The following is a 19,411-nucleotide window of genomic DNA, read 5'->3' as shown; positions in this document are numbered from 1 at the left end:
TGTTGTTTTGATTTGCATTTCTTTTATGGCTAGGGAGGTTGAGTATTTCTTCATGTGTCTATTGGCCATCCTTCTTTCCTCTTCAGAGAAGTTTCTCTTTAAGTCTTTAGCCTACTTATTTATTGGGCAGTTGTTTCTTTGCACATTTGTTTTGGGGGGATTTAATTTTTTGAGTTCCAAGTATATTTTAGCTATGAGACCCTTGTCTGTTGTATGGCTATTGAAGATCTTCTCCCAATCTGTGGACTTTCTATTGATCTTGCTAGCTATGTCCTTGTCCTTTGCCAAGATTTGCATTTTTTAAGGCCAAAGATTTGAGCATTTCTTCATGTGTTTACTGGAAATTCTTATTTTCTTTTCAGAGAAGTCTCTCCTTAAGTCTTTAGCCCATTTATTAATTGGGTGGATGCTTCTTTGAGGATTTATTTTTTGGGGATTTAATTTTTTGAGTTCTAAGTATATTTTAGATATGAGGCCTTTGTTGTATGGCTAGCCAAGATCTTCTCCCAATCTCTGGGCTTTCTACTGATCTTGCTAGCTATGTCTTTTGCCATGCACAGCTCTTAAGTTTTCTTTTTTCTCTTTGATGAATATCCCTCCTCCCCCTCCCCCAGGATAGTCTTGTAGTAAGAAATATAGCTAATTACTGCATCTTGGTTTGTTACACCATTTTCCCAATAAATGGCATCAAGGCTGTTTGGATAAATGGTTATGATTTAGATTGAGGCAAACTTAATAGTTTAAGAGTTCATAGGTTGGAAGAAGATGGCAGAGAAGACCCTGGAGGCTAAAGAAGCTCTTGTGTAGAAACAAGTTTTAGTATTCCACTGAAAAGTCCAAGGCTAAAGAGTCACACCAAGTGTGCCATCATAGTACAGAGAGTTTGGCCAGAGAGGAACAATTCAGACAGCTTGATTAAGAAGACAGATTTGAGCCCTCACTGGTGTCCAGGTGGTGGCAGCTGCTGCTGCCATGGCCACCCTATCAACAGAGAGAGCCTAGGACAAAGGCACCAAAGGTGGTGTACAAGCAGATTCTACTCACTGCCAGCAAGAACTGACAAGGAATAGAAATCTTCATCCTGCTGATCACAAACAGTCACAGACTGTGGACAGCCCAGAAACCAAGGGAAAGGGCTGAGTATCCCACAAGACATCCTCATTCCTTCTTAGAGAGAAGCTGTGCACTGTGGGAAGGTAGCCCCTCCCCCCAGGAAGAACTCCATCTTTGATACTGACAAAGACCAGGGCAGAGCAGCTACCATGTAACTCAGGGCTTGGAAGAAGACCATAAGAACCATTCAACAGAAAGGAACTGACCTGCAAAGTTCAGCTCCACCCAGGGGAAAGTTACTTCCCAGGCAGAGGGAGGGCCATCCAGGGAGGAGTGACTTTCTTCATTGGGTAAACAGAGTCAGAAGCTGCCCCACCCCACTGCAGCACAGGCAGCAGACCCAGCTGTAAGAGGGTAAAAGAAAAACAATTGGAAATCCAGTAAACATAAATTCTGAGAATGGCACCGTGCTGGGCTATGGGAGTGTCTCAAGTGCTAGCCCCTCAGGGAAAAGCTACTGATTGCTGCCATGCCTCAACCCTACCCACAACCTAGCCTCCTGCACAGCAACTCCAAGCTAGAAGATAGAGCCATCTCCCTCTTTTGTGATATTAAAAGCAGATCGCCCTCTCACTGAACTAACTAGCCTGGGATGAGGGTCATAAAGTCCCCTTTATGATGAAAGCTCTGGAAAACTAGGAATCTATGGAACTTTGCTCAATATAATAAATGCGGTGTGTGACAAACCTACAGCCAACATATACTTAAAGGTGAAAAGCTAGAGCCAGGGGGCTGGGAAGGTGGCTCAGTGGTAGAGCGCTTGCCTTGCATGCCTGAGGCCCTGGGTTCAATTCCTCAGCACCACATAAGCAAAAAAAAAAAAAGCCAGAAGTGGCGCTGGGCTCAAGTGATAGAGCGCTAGCCTTGAGCTGAAGAGCTGAGGGACAGCGCCCAGGCCCAGAGTTCAAGCCCCATGACTGGACCCCCCCAAAAAAAAAGAAAAAAGAAAAGAAAAGCTAGAGCCAATTCTTCTAAATTCAGGAATGAGACAAGGATGTCTGCTCTCTCCACTTCTCTTCAATTTAGTATTAGAATACCTAGCTAAAGCAATAAGACAAGATATAAACATAAAGGGGATCCAAATAGGGAAAGCTGAAGTAAAAGTCTCCCTTTTTTAGATGACATGGTCTTGTATTTAAAGATCCCCATAGAATCCACTCCCAAGTTACTCAACCTGATCTGAAAATTGGCAAAATAACAAGGCATAAAATTAACCCGCAAAAATCAATGGCTTTTTTGTATGCCAACAATGATAAGAACATGGCTGAAATCAAGAAAGCAATTCCTTTTGTAATAGCCCCACAAAAAATAAATTATCTAGGGGTTACCTTAACTAAAGAAGTGAAGATGAAAACTTTAAAAATCTGTAAAATGGAAATTAAAACAGAATTAAGGAATTGGAAAAACCTCCCATGTTCGTGAATTGGGAGAATTAACATTGTGAAAATGGCAATACTGCTAAAGGCTATCTACAAATTCAATGTGATATCTATTAATATCCCAACCTCATTCTTCAATGAAATAGAAGAAGCAACTCAAAAATTCATGTGGAACAATGGAACACACAGAACAGCAAGAACAATTCTTAGCAGAACGAACAAACCTGGAAGACTATCAATACCAAATTTCAAACACTACTACAAAGCCATAGTAATCTAAACAGCTTGGTACTAGCACAAGAATAAACCTTAGGACCAAAAGAATAAAACTGAAGACCCAGAAATGAACCCACAGACCTATAGCCACCTAATCTTTGATAAAGGAGGTAATAAAATAGAATGAAAGAAAGACAGCCTCTTCAGTAAATGGTGCTGGCTAAACACCTGTTAAACACCTGTAGAAAACTAAATCAGACCCTTATCTACCACCCTGCACCAGAATCAACTACAAATGGATCAAAGACCTCAAAGAAAGCAGATACCCTGAAAACATTATGGGAAGGAATAGGAGAAACTCTAGGGCTCATTGGCACTGGCCAAAATTTTCTTTATAAGAACCCAGGAACACAACAAATCAAAGAAATGTTGGACAAATCTGATTGCATGAAACTGCAGGGCTTCTGAAAAGGCAAAGGACATAGCTAGTAAAATCAATAGAAAGCTCATTGATTGGGAGATCTTCAGTAGCCATACAACAGACAAGGGTCTTGTATCTAAAATATACTTAGAACTCAAAAAATTAAATCCCCAACAACAAATCCTCAAAGAAAGAACAGCCCCATTAACAAGTGGGCTAAAGAATTAAAGAGAAACTTATCTGAAGAGGAATTAATAATGGCCAATAGACACATTAAGAACTGCTCAACTTCTCTAGACATAAAAGAAATGCAAATCAAAACAACATTGAGATTCTACCTCACCCCAATTAGAATGGCTATAATCAAGAAATCTAATATGAACAGATGCTGGAGGGGTTGTAGCCAAAAGGGAACCCTCCTGTATTGTTGCTGGGAGTGTAAACTTGTTCAACCAGTTTGGAAAGCAATATGGAGGTTCCTCAAAAGACTACATATAGAGCTTTCCTATGACCCAGCAATTCCACTTTTGGGCATTTATTCAAATGATTACAAACAAGGCTATACCAAAGCTACCAGCACAACTATGTTTATCACAGCATTACTCACCATAGCTAATATACAGAACCAAACCAGATGCCCCTCAGTAGATGAATGGATCAATAAAATGTGACACACACACACACACACACACACACACACACATATATACATACATATATGATACTCTGCCTTCATCAGAAAGAATGACACTGTCCCATTTGTTAGGAAATGGAAAGACTTAGAAAAAAATTATATTAAGTGAAGTAACCCAGGCTCAAAGAAACATAGGTCCCATAGTTTCCCTTATTTGCAATAACTAGTATATGTCTAGGACAAGCAGAAAAGGTCAAAAGGTATGCTAAGGTAAATGAACTCCTAGATAGGGAAACATGAGGGTTCATCTTTCTTACTGTTGTTTTTAATGTACTTATAATGTATTGTGTAATTTATTTTTGTTCCTTTGGTATGTTCCCCCATGGTAGTGCCTGGTATCTTTAATATATATATATATATATATATATATATATATATATATATATATATATATATATATATATATGTTTATAAATAATCTGAGGAGGGGAAGAGAAATAACAAAATACTAAAATTAGGATACAGGTTGACCCATTATAACAATGAGATGTACAAGACACTATGTTTAAAACAAATTTTACAACTTCAGGGTGGGGAGGGAGGAATTGGGGAGGTGGGGCAGGAAGGAATGATAGGGGAAAAACAAAGGCAGGGGTAACAATGTTCGATAGGAAATATACTCATTACTTTGCTCATGTTACTGTAAACCCTCTGTATAGTATCTTTACAATAAAAATATATTTAAAATATTATTTAATATATTAAATATTAATATAATTATACAATTAATATAATTATATCTTATATAATATAATATAATTAATATTTAATATATTAAATATATTAAACATATATTAAAAGAGTTCCTTATATACAAGCTTTATTGTATATAAGTTGATTTCATATAAGTTAATTCACATAATTGCATATAAATTCATTCTTGATTCTTATAGTGCAAGAAAGTATAGCAGGGCTCAAGTCAAAAAGCAAATAATAGTTAGTGGGAATGCCTCAAAGGGGTACATAGGCCAATACAATGGTCCAACCTGAAAAAATGAAAAAAATAATAAAACATATTGGATTGTATCTTCAGGTATAAAAATGAATATCCATAATTACATGCTAATAGAGATGAAAGATTTAAGAGTTTCAAAGACACATTCTAGCTATTCTAAATGGATAAACTAATGAAGTGTATCAAAATGAACTCCAGTTCTTGGAGTATTCAGTTCTTTCTATTTTTTCTCTGTTTTAGTTTTCTGTACTGACTGTATATAAGCTTATCTGATCTGTGGAAGGGAAAGAGAATCACAGAAACAGCCAGACAAAGGGTGAACTAATGCAACACTGATACTCACTAGACACTATGTTGGAAATGAACTTTACAACTTTGTGTGGAGATGGGTGTTCGTAGGGGTAAATGGGAGAAAATGAGAGAGGCGTAACTGTGTTAAAAATAAATTTATTCATTACTTTTTTTAACTGTAAGCTCCTGCCTATCACCTTTACAATAAATAAAAAATCAAATATTTAAGAAATTAATAAATGTTCAAAACAGAAAAATCTTCTTGCAAAATAAGTGCACATAAATTTAGTAGAAAATCATAGAGGCAGAAGAGCATGACTTCCCACTTCAGTGACAAACAGCACACAGTGACTTTCTCCAAGAGCACTCAGGGAAGGCTGAGTAAGGGCTCTAAAGTTGCAGTGAAGAAACCTAGTGCAATTCACCCGACTCAGGTGATTCATGCCAGCATCACTGTCATGATTATGTTAATACCAGACCATACAATCTGACATAGAATCCTAGCTTCTCAGGAGGCTGATAACCCAGAGGGGAAGTACAAGGGCTAGACTGGGAAAGACAAATCAGCAAAATTCTTTCCTCTAAATGTCCAGCAAAAGGTTGAAACATAGCTTAAGTGGTAGAATGCTTGTTGTAAGTAAAAAAACAAAAACAAAAAAGAGAAGTAAAGCTGGAGCCCCTGAATTTAAGCCTGAGTACTGGGGAGGTAAAGTAAACCTGCTATTATGTGATGGAAAGGGTCTTATTCATGTGAAAAGCATTAATTTCTTCCTTTATCACAGCTTCCTAACATTCCTTATACAGTTTGTCTTTAAATATAAAGGGTCTATGGATCAGTCACTGCTGAAAGAGCCTTCAATAGACATCAGAAAAAAGCAATGCATTATTTCACATCAGTTTCTACCTTAAAATAATATGAAGTTAAAACTAATTAATCTGAATTAACTATACAAGTTTACAACATGCATATGTGGGCTTATTAGTTGCGGTAAAGGTAGCTTGGTGATGTAAGATTTAAACGATGTATGTGTATACGGGAACTGAGAACTACCTTGTACTTGACTGAATTGCCTAAAAATACCATATTCTTTTGTAACTAAGTCTATAAATACAAAATGTAGTGAATGATCAAGTATGAAATAAGTCCTAGCATATGCAATTTATAATAAAACTAGAAGGCATTGTGAGTTGTTCCATTAGGAGGCCAGCAATTTGCAAGGGTATTTGTGTTTTTAAAAATAGTGACGTAGGCAAACATCCGTGGCTCATGCCTATAATCAATCCTAGCTGCTCAAGAGGTTGAGATCTAAGAATTAGGGTTTGAAGCCAGCCTGGGCAGAAAAGTGTGTGAGACTGTTAATTCTAATAAACTACTCAGAAAAAGCCAGATGTGGTGCGAAGGCTGAAATAGTAAAGCTTTAGCCTGAGCACAAAGAGGCTCAGGGCAGTGATCAGGCCCTGAGTTCAAGCCACAGGGAGGGCAATAATAATAACAACAGTAATAATAATAATTTTTATATACATTAAGCAGTTGGACAAAGGGATTTTAATTCAACATAGCAAATTATGATACAACCCATCTTGACCAATGTCACCCTTGCCAATATTTCCCCAAAGCTCAGTGGGAAATAATGATCTATAGGACAAAAAAAGCTGAGAGGCTGAGCTTGTGGACCACTGTACACATACTCAAGGGCAATCTGATAATCTCTCTCTCTCTCTCTCTCTCTCTCTCTCTCTCTCTCTCTATCTCTCTGTCTAGATTATATACATATATAATCTATATAAAATATACTCTGCATCCTTATTTAAAGGATACAGGTGGACCTGTTGCAACAATGAGAAGTACAAGTTGTCATGTCGAAACGAACTTTACAACTTGGGGGGGGAGGATTGGGTGGGGGGGGAGGGAAGATGGGAAGGGATGGGAAGGGTAAACAAAGGAGGAGGCTACAATGCTTGATAAGAAATGTACTCACTATCTTGCCCATGTAATTGTAACCCCTCTGTACAGTATTTTCACAATAAAAAACACAAAAAATAAAAAATATACTCTGTATTCTATTATTTATATATATATGTGTGTGTATATATATATATATATATATATATATATATATATATATTTGTCAGTTGTGGGGCTTGAACTCTGGGCTTGTGTGCTGTCTCTCAGCTCTTCAGCTCAAGGCGAGCTCTCTATGACTTGAGCCACAGCACCACTTCCAGTTTTCTGGTGGTTAATTGGAGATAAGAGTGTCATGGATTGTCCTCCTTGGGCTGGCTTTGAACTGTGATCCTCAGATCTCAGTCTCCTGAGTAGCTAGGATTACAGTCATGTGCCACTGGCTTCCGGCTAATCTTTATATTTTGCTGCTTCAATTTTCCAACTTAATTCACAACAAACGTCATGAAAGTGATGTCAGTTGTACATTCAAGAACAATAGAAGTCTCCAGAACATTCATTTATTTACTTATAATAGCTATCCAAATGAATATTTTCTATCATGTGAAAATCACTTAAAAATAAAGAGAAATCACCACTATTTGCCACAAATTTTAGAGTTCAACCAGCTGACCGCTCCTCGAGCTGAGCTGGTATTTAGTTTCCCTTGAAAGTAAAATACATCTTATAGTTTAGAATTTGGTAAGTCTGTCAGTGAAAGTTATTCATATTACTGAGTCTGTCACCTTGCTTAGTTGTATTTTAGTTAGAATTGTGTTTAGTTTAGATGGGATGTGTGGATTCATCTTTCTATCTAAATAATCAACTTTTGTTGAAGAAAGAAACCTCAATGTTTTCTTCCAAGTCATCTTTAAACTGTAAAAATGAACTAATATAAATGAGCAACAGTATTTTTAAGGAAAACTCTTTGCAGATGGAAATATTGACAGGCTATGGATTCATGTTAGTAATGTATTAGGTTATATATTTTGCATATATACATATATGTATATATGTGCATTGCATATAACTTAATATTTAGAAATCATAAAGAATGAAAAACATATTAAACATCATTAGCAGTCTGTATTCTTTTGAACCTGAGTATTATTAGAGAAAGAGTACGGAAACATAAAACACATGGTTTCAAAATACTTAACATTTAACAAAAAATGCATCATAGGTCCAAAATCACAATATAAATATTTGTTCTGGAAGATAAAATACAGCAAATTCTCAGGGTTTGACAATTCATGTAAGTTAGTCAGTGTTTGAGCACTGGCATGGTACTTTTTGTGTGAATTCTTCTGCATACTTGGCTCATCCAGGCTTGCCAACTAGTCTCTAAAGGGGAGCAACTTAATGATATGTAATGACATTCCCATATGATTCCTGGAGTTATTAAAAGTGACTATATGTGAAGCAATCTATAGTGTCTGACCTAAAAATAATTATTATCATCATATTGGGACTATGTCTTTGTTTTTTTTTCCCCAACATGCTCATAAAATAGGAATAGTGCTGATAAGCTAATTCTCTGGAGGGGTTGTACTTCTTAAATAAAGAAGAAATGAAGAGAAATTCCACAGAGAAAAATCAACTCTTTTCAGGTTATTTCCTCCCTCTTCCCAGGTGTCCTAAACAAAATAAAGAAGATGCCATTAAGTCACAGGTTATTTATTTATTTATTTATTTATTTAAAAAGTACTTTTATTATCTTTAAGTAGTTGTACAAAGGAGTCACCATTTACTAAAGTAATTTAGGAATACAGTGTATCTAGATCACTGTCACCCCTTTCACATCTCACCCCTCCCAACCTACCTCCCTTACTTATCTTAATTGTAGATAATGTATTTCATGTATACAATCTATCTTGATGTGTGTCATCTCTTCAACATCTTACCCTCCTTTGACCCACCTCTTCCCTTATAATTCTTTTTTTAGTGTACAATGAATATTTATTAGATTGAAGTTAAGCAATGGCAAAACCTATGCCCGATAAGATCTCAAAGAAATTACACCTGTAATCCAAGCTACTCATGAAGCTAAAATCCAGACTATTAAAGATTGAGGCCAACCTGAAACTCTGGCTCCAAAATAAGAAGCAAAAAGCATGGACAGATGCATAATTTAAGTGGCAGGGCAGCAACTGAGCAAATAAATCAAGCAAGCATGAAGCCTTGAGCTCAAGCCCCATTATAGCCAAAACATGAAAAGATGAACAGATGAGTAGAACAATATAAAATGTACAGCAATAGATACATAAGTAAAAATACTTGATAGAATTGTTAAAATTTAAAAGACCATGAAGGTATTGATAACAATATGAATGAGATAGAATTGAAAGTTACATACACTCTTAGTGAAATAAAATGATCACTTTACCAAAGCTACCAGGCACAACCTTGTTTATCACAGCATTATTTACCATAGCTAAGATGCCCCTCAATAGATGAATGATCAATAGATGAATATCCATTGTATATATATATATACAATGGAATCATATTCCACCATCAGAAAGAATGACATCGCCCATGGAAAGACTTGGAAAAAATTATATTAAGTGAAGTAAGCCAGGCCCAAAGAAACATAGGTCCCATGGTTTCCTTTGTTTGCAGTGACTAGTTCATGTCTAGGACAAGCAGAGAAAGTCAAAGGCCATGTACATATGACCACATGAGATAATGTTAAGCAGAATGTAGCCCAAGACAGGGACACAAGAGGTCTTTTTTTCTTTCTGGCTAGTTTTTTTAATGTATTTACAATGTACTATGTGATTATTTTGTTTCTATTGTGGGTTCTTTCCCCATGGTATAACTCCTGTTTTCACTGGATTTGATGCCGGTATTCTGCACCTGGTATATACAATTTTGTAATTTGGGGAGGGGAAGGGATATAGAAGAACGCTTAAGTGGGGAAGCAGGTTAACCCATTGGGATGACGAGATGTACAGGACACTATATTGAAAACGAACGTTACAATGTGGAGGTGGGGGAAGGCGGGACTAGCTGGGGAGGCAGAGAGGGAAGTGATGGTAGGGGGAAAATAAAGAAGGAGGTAACAATGAAAAAAGAAATTGTCAAATTACTTTAAAGGCACAGGTTTAATGTGAGATTTTACTAAAATTCTTCAAACAAAGGAAAGAATATGAAAAGACTTAAATCAAAATTCTGTTCTAATTTAGGACACCATTTCTGATCGTTAGTAATGCTCACCCATGATCTTGCTTAGCTTTCTTTAAATGAAAGCACAAAAATGTATTGAACTTTCAAATATAAATGGTTCTATAACTTCAGTGTTTGATCTTGTTTTCTTCCAATATTACACTTTCCTTCTAAAGTAACAATTTAAAGCTAACTTTCATAATGCTGAAAGTCAGCTGACATTAGTTATGCTTTGAAAATCATAAATAGCCTTCTAACTTACTTTAGTGTCAATCAGGAGCTTGGCTTAAGAATTAGTGTATATTACTTATTCACATTAGTGGTGCACCCCCCATGGAGAGACATTTTACTTTTGCATGCATACTTATTTCACATAAGCTTATTATCATTAAAAGTGGGACAGATATTTTTAGTGGATTTTTTTTTACAATCCTCAGGAAGATCAGTACAGGATAGTTGTTTGACAGGACAGATTATCCACACTGATTACCCAGCTATTTTAGAGAACCTTAATATTCTGGTAAGCTCAATAAATATAAAAAAAAGGACATTGCTATATTTTTTTGCCCTGGATTTCAAACTTTATATAATTCTTTTTGCCTTTTAAAGATTATTTCTGCTTTTGGAAGACAATTTATATAAAATGCATACTAAAATATACCCACATGTTGAAAATATAGAATTTTTGCTATTCATCCCATTTCAAATAATTTGCCAAAAAATGAAAGTCATAACACTCTACATGTCAATTTAACATCTGCCTTCAGAATTTATTTCAAGTATATTTAGATAAGTAATCCTATTTCCAGAAAAATATTGATAGAAAATTGGTTGACATGTAAATCAAAATAAATCAGAGGACCAAACTCAAAATAAAAATCTCTGTTCAATTAGATAACATACTGGAATATCTAGGAAAGTCTGAGTTTGGCAATAAGTTTTTAGTACCAACACAAATAACACAGTGCATTTTATTGGATTGGGAAAAATCCAATGAAAAGGTCAATTTCATTATAACCCATAACTTCTTCCTTATGAATGACATTCATGAGAGCATGTAAATACAAGTCAGAGTCAGAGATGATTGCGGAAAAATAAAGGACTGTGTATCAAAACTTAATGATAAGAAAATAAAGAACCTAGTAAAAAAAAGTGAACACACACATACAAATATTCTTCATCAGAAATAATATATAGATTGTGAATACATATAGAATAAAATCTCCCACCTCATGTGTTACTAAAATGTTGCAAGTTAAAATGACAATGAGATACAGCTGCATATTCATTGGAATAACACTTCAAGTCAAAATGCCGACAAACTAAAATGATGGCAAGAAAGCAGAGCAAGAGAAACTCCCTCTGTGTGTGAAGGAATACAAAGTCTATAGAAATTTTAGAAATCGTTTTGGCAGTCTTTTACAAACGTAAATTTGGTCTTACCATGTAACCCTGCACTGAAGTAACAGAGAAATGGGTCAAAGTTGAGTGATGATGTATATCTACACAAAAATGTGTGGCATGCTTCATACTCCTAGGCACCTCGATACCATTTTCTAGCTGTCTGGATGCACAATGTGTCCTATCCATACAATGCAATATTATTCAGCAATAGAAAGAAATGAGCTGTCATTCTATGAAAGACACATTACTTTCAGTGGGCAGAGGTAGGTAAAAAAATATGTTTCTAGAGGTTGTATACTGTAAGATTTTAATTGTAAGACATTCTGGAACAACAACTCAACCAACAGCAAACAAAGATAGAGACAACTAAAAGATAAATGATTGTCAAGAACTCTGCAGGGAGCGTGCAATGAATGAATGAATCACAGGAGATCTTTCAAGACAGTGAACCTGTTCCACATGACATTCTATTAATCAATACATTGTATATTTGTTTGAGGCTATAAAATTGGACAATGCAAATTAAGCCATGGGCTTTAGTTAAAAAATACATTTAAGCCAGCTGCCTGTGGCTTGAACTTGTAGTCCTAGCTATTCTGGAGGCTGAGGTATAAGTACTACAGCTCTCAGCCAGCCTGTGCTGTCAAGTTCATGAGACTCATCTCTAATTAATTGGCAAACTGCCAAAAGTGGAGTTATGGCACTAGTGGTAGATCTCTACTTTGAGAGAAAAAGTTCAGCCTCTGAGTACAAGTCCCATTACTGGCATATACACATGCAAAATAAATTACATAACATATTAAACTAATAAAGCAGGTTAATAGAACACAATAAGTGGGGTAGATGGAGTAGAGGGTACCTTCTTATTCAGCTCTTCTATACAACTAAAACAGCTCTAGAAGTAAATGACATTAATTATTTTAAAAAGTTAAAATGTGTCACTCAATCCATGAAGTGATTAATTTTCTGAAAACTCTAAAACAAACTGGCTAAACACCACTATCTCATGCTCCTTCTTGTTCTATTAAATACTAGCAACTAAGTATTCAGGACTATTTTTTGTATATTAAGTTCAAAGAGCCATTCCATTCCTTATCCTTATTTGTTCTCAGTTCTTTATTCTCTTTATTTTCAGGGGAAACATCATATAATATTCTTATGACACACATTTTTAAAGAATAGTTCTGTATGTGATAAAAAACCAAACAATCCATTCATTCTTTCAACTCTGGAATCCTCCATTGTCTCTAGTAATATTTCTAGTGAGCTAGAACCAAATTCTGTACACTGAGCTTGCTCGCTTTGCAGGAAAAGCTTGCTTCAATTTCATCCATTAGTGGTATATTTGTTGTCATAATCTACTCACCAATCTGTATTTCTGAAATATTAATGAAAATTCATAAGTTTTCTAAAAATAAATAAGGTTTACATTGCTAAGGCCCACTCCAATTCATATTTCAGAATTAAAAAGTTCTGTCTCTTTTTGTACACACATAACCACACATTTACACTCATGCATATATCTAATTATCTAACCTGCATTTAAATGGGATCATATTGATAGATTAATTTCCTGAGGACTGACATTTTGGAATGATAAGTGAGATACTTCATCATCTACTCATTTCAAATTCCATTTCCATTATTACCATTATAAAGCTTTCTCTGTGAATTTCATACATCTTCTTGGCATAAAACTTTCAAGTTACAATGCAGTTTGACTGTTTCTCTACAGGGAATCTTTCACTGCTGAGTTAAAATGACTAGTACTGTATAGTAATGTTTAATAATTAAACAAATGGAAGCATTTTTGACCAAACTTAACTACTTGTGATATTTCTCTTTGTTTATAGTGACTTTCCTCAATAAGATAGATTGCATAATATCTCAAAATACTTGTAATTCACCATCTATGCTGCAGGCTGTGTGGTCCTTGTTTCGCCTTACATTGCCAATACTTTCAGCACACTCCAAGAAAGAAGATAATGGATATTTTTGTATTAGTATTTATTTTGAAGAAAGTACTTTGTTATACACATGTACGTGTGGGTTTGTTTAGTGTAACATTTATTATCTATTTATATCTCTCCTTTATCACCTATTGTCACATCTTTTATCTAGCTATCTAATCTATCAATCTATCTATAATTCATCATCTATCTACCCTCTCTATTTATTGCTTCCATTAATTATCAGACTGTCTACCAATCTAGTTACTGTTTTAAAAATCTATGCTGATGCGGATACCCCACAATAGATCCGTGGATCCAAAAATTGTAGTATCTATATACAATGGAATTTTACACAGCCATTAGAAAGAATAAAATAACTTAATCTGCAGGGAAATGGATAGAACTAGAACAAATCATGTTAAGTGAAGTAGGCCAAGCTTGGAGAGACACATGTTCTGTCTGTTATGCGAACGTTAGATCTAAAATGCACTGAGATATAACAAATTAGACAATATTTTAGATATTCACATACAGTGAGACCAAAAGAGGATAGATAGTCTTAGGAGAGGTTCGCAAAGGTGCAATGCCTCTTCGAATTTATAGAAAATAATGTACATATTGAAACCAACTCCTAAGATATGGAAACAATAGACAGTTCTATTTTTTTAATTTTTTGATGATTCGGTATTCTTGATGTTATGCATGGTATATTCACATGCATATCTTTGGGAACTTGAGCGAAAATGGGTGGAAAGTTGAAGCAGTGGAGCTCACTGGACATTGATGAAAGTGAACTATACAGTGTAGGTGGAGATGAGAGGGAGGGAATGAGAGAGAATGAGGGCACAGATGACACTGCAGGAAAGGAAATATAGTCATTACCTGACATGTAAAGGTAACCCCTCCATACATCATCTCTGTAATAACAATAAAGTAAATTAAAAAAATTATGCTGAGTCAATGACACACTTTGTCAATCCCATTCTGTTGATACAGTTTATTATAAGGTTTAAATATTACTGCTCACTAGATTTTTCTACATTAAGAATGATTGCATATTTATTTTAATTAATTAATTTAGTAAATTACATTAATGATGTTAAATCAGCTTGTAATTCCTAAGGTAAACTTCAATTCATTATAATCATGTGCCATTTTATTTTGCTATCTAATCATTTATGTATGTGTTTTGTATCGATGCTCATGGTTGTAATGATGATAACTGTTACTTTTTTTAAGCTAAACTAGGTTCAAAATAAAATTAGAAATTATAGTTTTATGCTGTTTTCCATCTTGCATGATTCAATAATTTAATTTCACCAGGGGAGTCATGCAAATAATCATAGCTACTCAGAAAAATTAGACCCAGAGATCATTTTGAAGGAAGCCGCCAAAGCAGTAAAGTCTGGGAGATTCTATCTCCAAAATAACAAGCAAAAAAGGATTGGCTCATATGGTAGAGCAGTCACAAAAAGCCCTGAATTGAATTTAATGAATTACTTGTTGAATTTGTATGAGTCATCTCTAACATCATTAGAGTCTGAGAACCTGGGGAGGAGACACATCAAGAGCGTGTCAGTAATACGTTAGTTTATTCAAGTTCTAGAGATAATTCGTCCCAATTTTGACTTTATATGCATTTCCAAAGCCTAAAGATTTTTAACTGTTTTCAAAATTATTGCTATTTAAAGGTTGATAATATTTTCTTATTGTTTCTAATGGATTTCTGTCAGCATTTTTTTCTATCCAGTAGATCATTTGTAGGAGATTTTAATGTCTTTTATTCATTTTCCCTTTACCTTTCTTCCAGTCTTTCTCTCTCCCTCCCTCCCTCCCTCCCCCCTCCCTCCCTCCCTCCCTCCTTTCCTTCCTTCCTTCCTTCCTTCCTTCCTTGTCTTGCTATAACTCTTTTTACTATATTCCCACTAAAATAGCTAAATTTAATGGAATTTATGGAAAATATATCATTTCAGTTAATATGTGGAACAAACAGGAATCTTATGTATTGCTGTGGGAGAGTAAAATAGTGGAAAAATTAATTTGAAAACCTTCAGAGATTAAAATAAATTAAAGATATATTTTACATTCAACTCAACAACTGTATTCCTAGAATTACCCCCAACTATATATATATATATGTATATATATATATATATATATACATAGAGAGAGAGAGATACTTATTTCTCACTCTCTATATATACATATATATGCACACATAATTGTTCATAGCAAAGTTATCTCTAGTAGTCATAAACTTGTAAGAACCAGCTGCTGGAAAATATATACACAAATCATGTAATATTCATACAAAAAATATGATTTATCAGTAAAATCCATAGCAGCAAAATGTTACCTTACTAATGCAAGCAATAGTATGTGTTTCAAAATCATTATGTTAAATAAGAGAAGGTACCCATAAAAAATATGTGATCCCATTTATATAGAATTTTAGGAAACACCACCAAATCTCTAGTGACAAAGAGTAGGCACATCAGTTTTGTTTTTTGGGGGGGGGTCTGGTCGTGGGGCCTGAACTCTGGGCCTGGTCGCTGTCCCTCAGCAATTCAGCTCAAGGCTAGTGCTCTACCACTTGAGCCACAGACCCATTTCCGGCTTTTTTCTTTTTTCTTATGTGGTGCTGAGGAATCAAACCCAGGGCCTCAGGCATGCAAGGCAAGCACTCTACCACTGAGCCACCTTCCCAGCCCCGCACATCAGTTTTTGTTGGGGACGAGACTAGCAAAACTTGGATGGTAGAGACACATGACACATTATCTGGGGTAAAGGGAATGTTCTCATTTTTCTTCTGACAGTATGTACACAAAACAGTTAATTAAATGGTGCCCTCTAAGGGCATATAGCTTTCAGTACAGAATTCATACTCATTAAAATCAGTTTGAAAATTAATCTTTTGTCCTCTAACATCTATGTGTCATCGAAAAATTCAATATCCTTTCTGCATAGTGATGTGGGTTTTTGAGAGAGAGTTGTAACTATTTTAGTTCATCATGGGGTTTCTTTGTGTCAGTTTTCATTGCTGAAGTGAGAGATCTGAGGCATGCTGACTATGTAAAGTGGTACTGTGTTTAGCTCACAGTTCAGAGAAAAGGTCAGCTTGGTCCTGGTGAGGAGCTCAGGTGGCAGATGCTCACAGGAGCTATCACAATGGTGACTGCTAGCGCGTGAGTTGTGTAAAGACTCCATCATCTGACTAGGGGTCTGAAACAGTGGGCCCTGCCATTTCCCCCAAGGACTTGTTCCAGTCAGCCCAGGACCTCACCTTTGGAATGACTCAAACCATGTCCCCGGAGTGAAACCAAATGCTGAACATTGAAACTCTGCAAAGGGAAACCACATGCAAACCACAGCAATTTGGTTTGGGTTTTCTGTGTTCTTTCCTTACCATTCACATTTTAACATTCTATGCAGTCTTCAATTCGATTATCTTCATTTATTTTCAATAGAGGAGTTTATTTCTATGACCTATTCAAATATTCCCCACAGCTTCTTGTCTTGTGTTTGAAAAAAAAAGTCATGAGTGACCTTGTTTTCTGAGTTTGGCAACTCCCTGGCTGTCATTTGTGTTTTCTCTTTCTTTATATTTTTGTCATTTCTAAGGGGGTTAGGAAAACTGTCAACACTAATCTGTTGTTTGATAAGATTCATCCTGCTATTTCCTAATCCCAAATGTTCCTTTTTCATGGTGTATTTAATTTTAATATACATGAACATATTTCTATATATCCTTCATAAGGGAATATACACTATGTGTTCTATATTTCACATGTAATATGTTATATATTTTATATTTTATATGTACATATAAATCTTTCTAGACAACTATCATAACAACAGTAGTACAGTTTAGCTTGTTGATTGAATTTCTCTTCTAATAGTGTTATTGTTAATATATTTAATGATTGTGATCATTGGATGCACTTTATCCTTCTGGGTTGAGGAAGGGCTTCAAGATGGGTCATTACAGCATCTGGATATATCTGAGAGTAAAAGAAGATGCTAAGTGTTGGAAGGGGTTCTATATATCCCACATCTTTGATGACCACAATCAAGTTCTGTTGATCCTGCAATGAAGAATCTTTTCAGCGTTGTGCTTTTGTTTTCCTTGGAGAAAGGATACTTTAAAATATATTTTTAGTATCTTGAAGTAGTTGATAAAGGAGTTGACATTTAACAAAGCAGTTTATGAATACTATGTGTCTTGGTCAATGTCATTCCCTATTCCTTTCCCAACCTTCCACCATTTTTTTTAAATTTTGTAGGAAATGCTTTGAATTTCATGACCACACTCTCCTCCCCAGCCTCCCCACCTCCACCTTCCTCTCTTCATTTTCTACTTGACCCTTTACTTGACCCAACTTCACCTAAGTGTTTACTTACAGATTTATGAATTAAATCTAGCTTACATCTACGGAAAGAAATATTTGTCCTATATCTTTCTGGGCCTGACTTATTTCACTTATAGTCCTTCCATTTCTTTGCCAATGATGTAATATCATTCTTCTTAATGGATGAGTAAAATTCCATTGTGTGTGTGTGTGTGTGTGTGTGTGTGTGATATTTTCTTGATCCATTTGTCGATTTAGGGGCATCTTGGCTGATTCCATACCTTGTCTACCTTTAGGAAGTATTCCCAGGTTTTTATTCATCACATCAGGAAAGGTGGAGTGTTCAAAGGAAAAGAGTAGAGACCTAATGACGAATCTGTTATCTTTTCCTCTCCACCTTTAAATACACTGTGCTCTTCCACACCAGCCCAAGGGGAAGTAATACTATCCAATAGCAAAACCAGAGCAAATTCACTGCAGACATCCAAAACTTTCCTACACTGTTTCTACAACCTTGTTATTGTGAATAGTCTGGAAATAAACTTTAGTATAAATGTGTCTCTATAGTAAACTGACTTCCATTGTTTTGATTATATGCCTAGAAGTGATGTGACCATATAATATTGAAGTTCTGTGTTTAATTTTATAATGAAACTGCTTGCTGATTTCCCTAGTGGCTGCACTAATGTACATTCCCATTCATAGTCTATAAAGGTCCTTTCCCCCTCCCCTAAATCTTTACTATCATGTTTTGTACATTTGTCTTCTTGATGATTTCCATTCTGACTGTGAGGAAATGGAATTCAACATTCTTCTGATTTTCTTCATGATTAAATATATGCGACATTGAAAATATTTTCTTTTTTATTTTATTGACTATATTATTTTTGGCAAATTGTTCATTTCATTAGTAAATGAATAAAGAAAAATTGGTATATGTACATGTAAATATACATATAGATGTATATATGTGTGTATATATCTACATATAAGTACATATATATGCATCTACACATATAGATAAATGTATGTGTGAGTGTATATATATGTATATATAATGAAGCTTTATTTATCCATAGTAAATACTGAAAGAATGTAATTGTGGAAAAATGAATAGAACTAGAGAGTTAACCCCATCCAACAAGGACATTATATGTATCCTCTCATATGTGAATTGAGGAAAAAAAGAAAATGTATGTTAAACGGAGGCTATTAGCGGAGTGGAATATAAAAATGGTAGGAGAAGAGATAAGAAAGGAAATAAGGGGATGAACAGAATCAGTCCCTTCTTAAGTATGCTTAGGCATATTATAGTGAATCATTTTGTTTCACACATTATAAACATACCTCTAAAACCTTCTTAATGGCTGCCAACGTTACTGCGACACTTAATAATTATTTCATTATTGATTTGTTTATTTTTGTGCTTAGCTCAGGACCGTACTTGTTCTACCCAAGATGGACACTTAAGGGTAGAAGTGTAAATGTTCAAAAATTGTATGCTAAATGAATGATGAAAATGAGCTT

Source organism: Dipodomys spectabilis, unplaced genomic scaffold (genome assembly GCF_019054845.1).
Source record: "Dipodomys spectabilis isolate Male_0828 unplaced genomic scaffold, ASM1905484v1 ptg000092l, whole genome shotgun sequence".
NCBI lineage: Eukaryota > Metazoa > Chordata > Mammalia > Rodentia > Heteromyidae > Dipodomys > Dipodomys spectabilis.
This window is presented reverse-complemented; position numbering follows the sequence as displayed.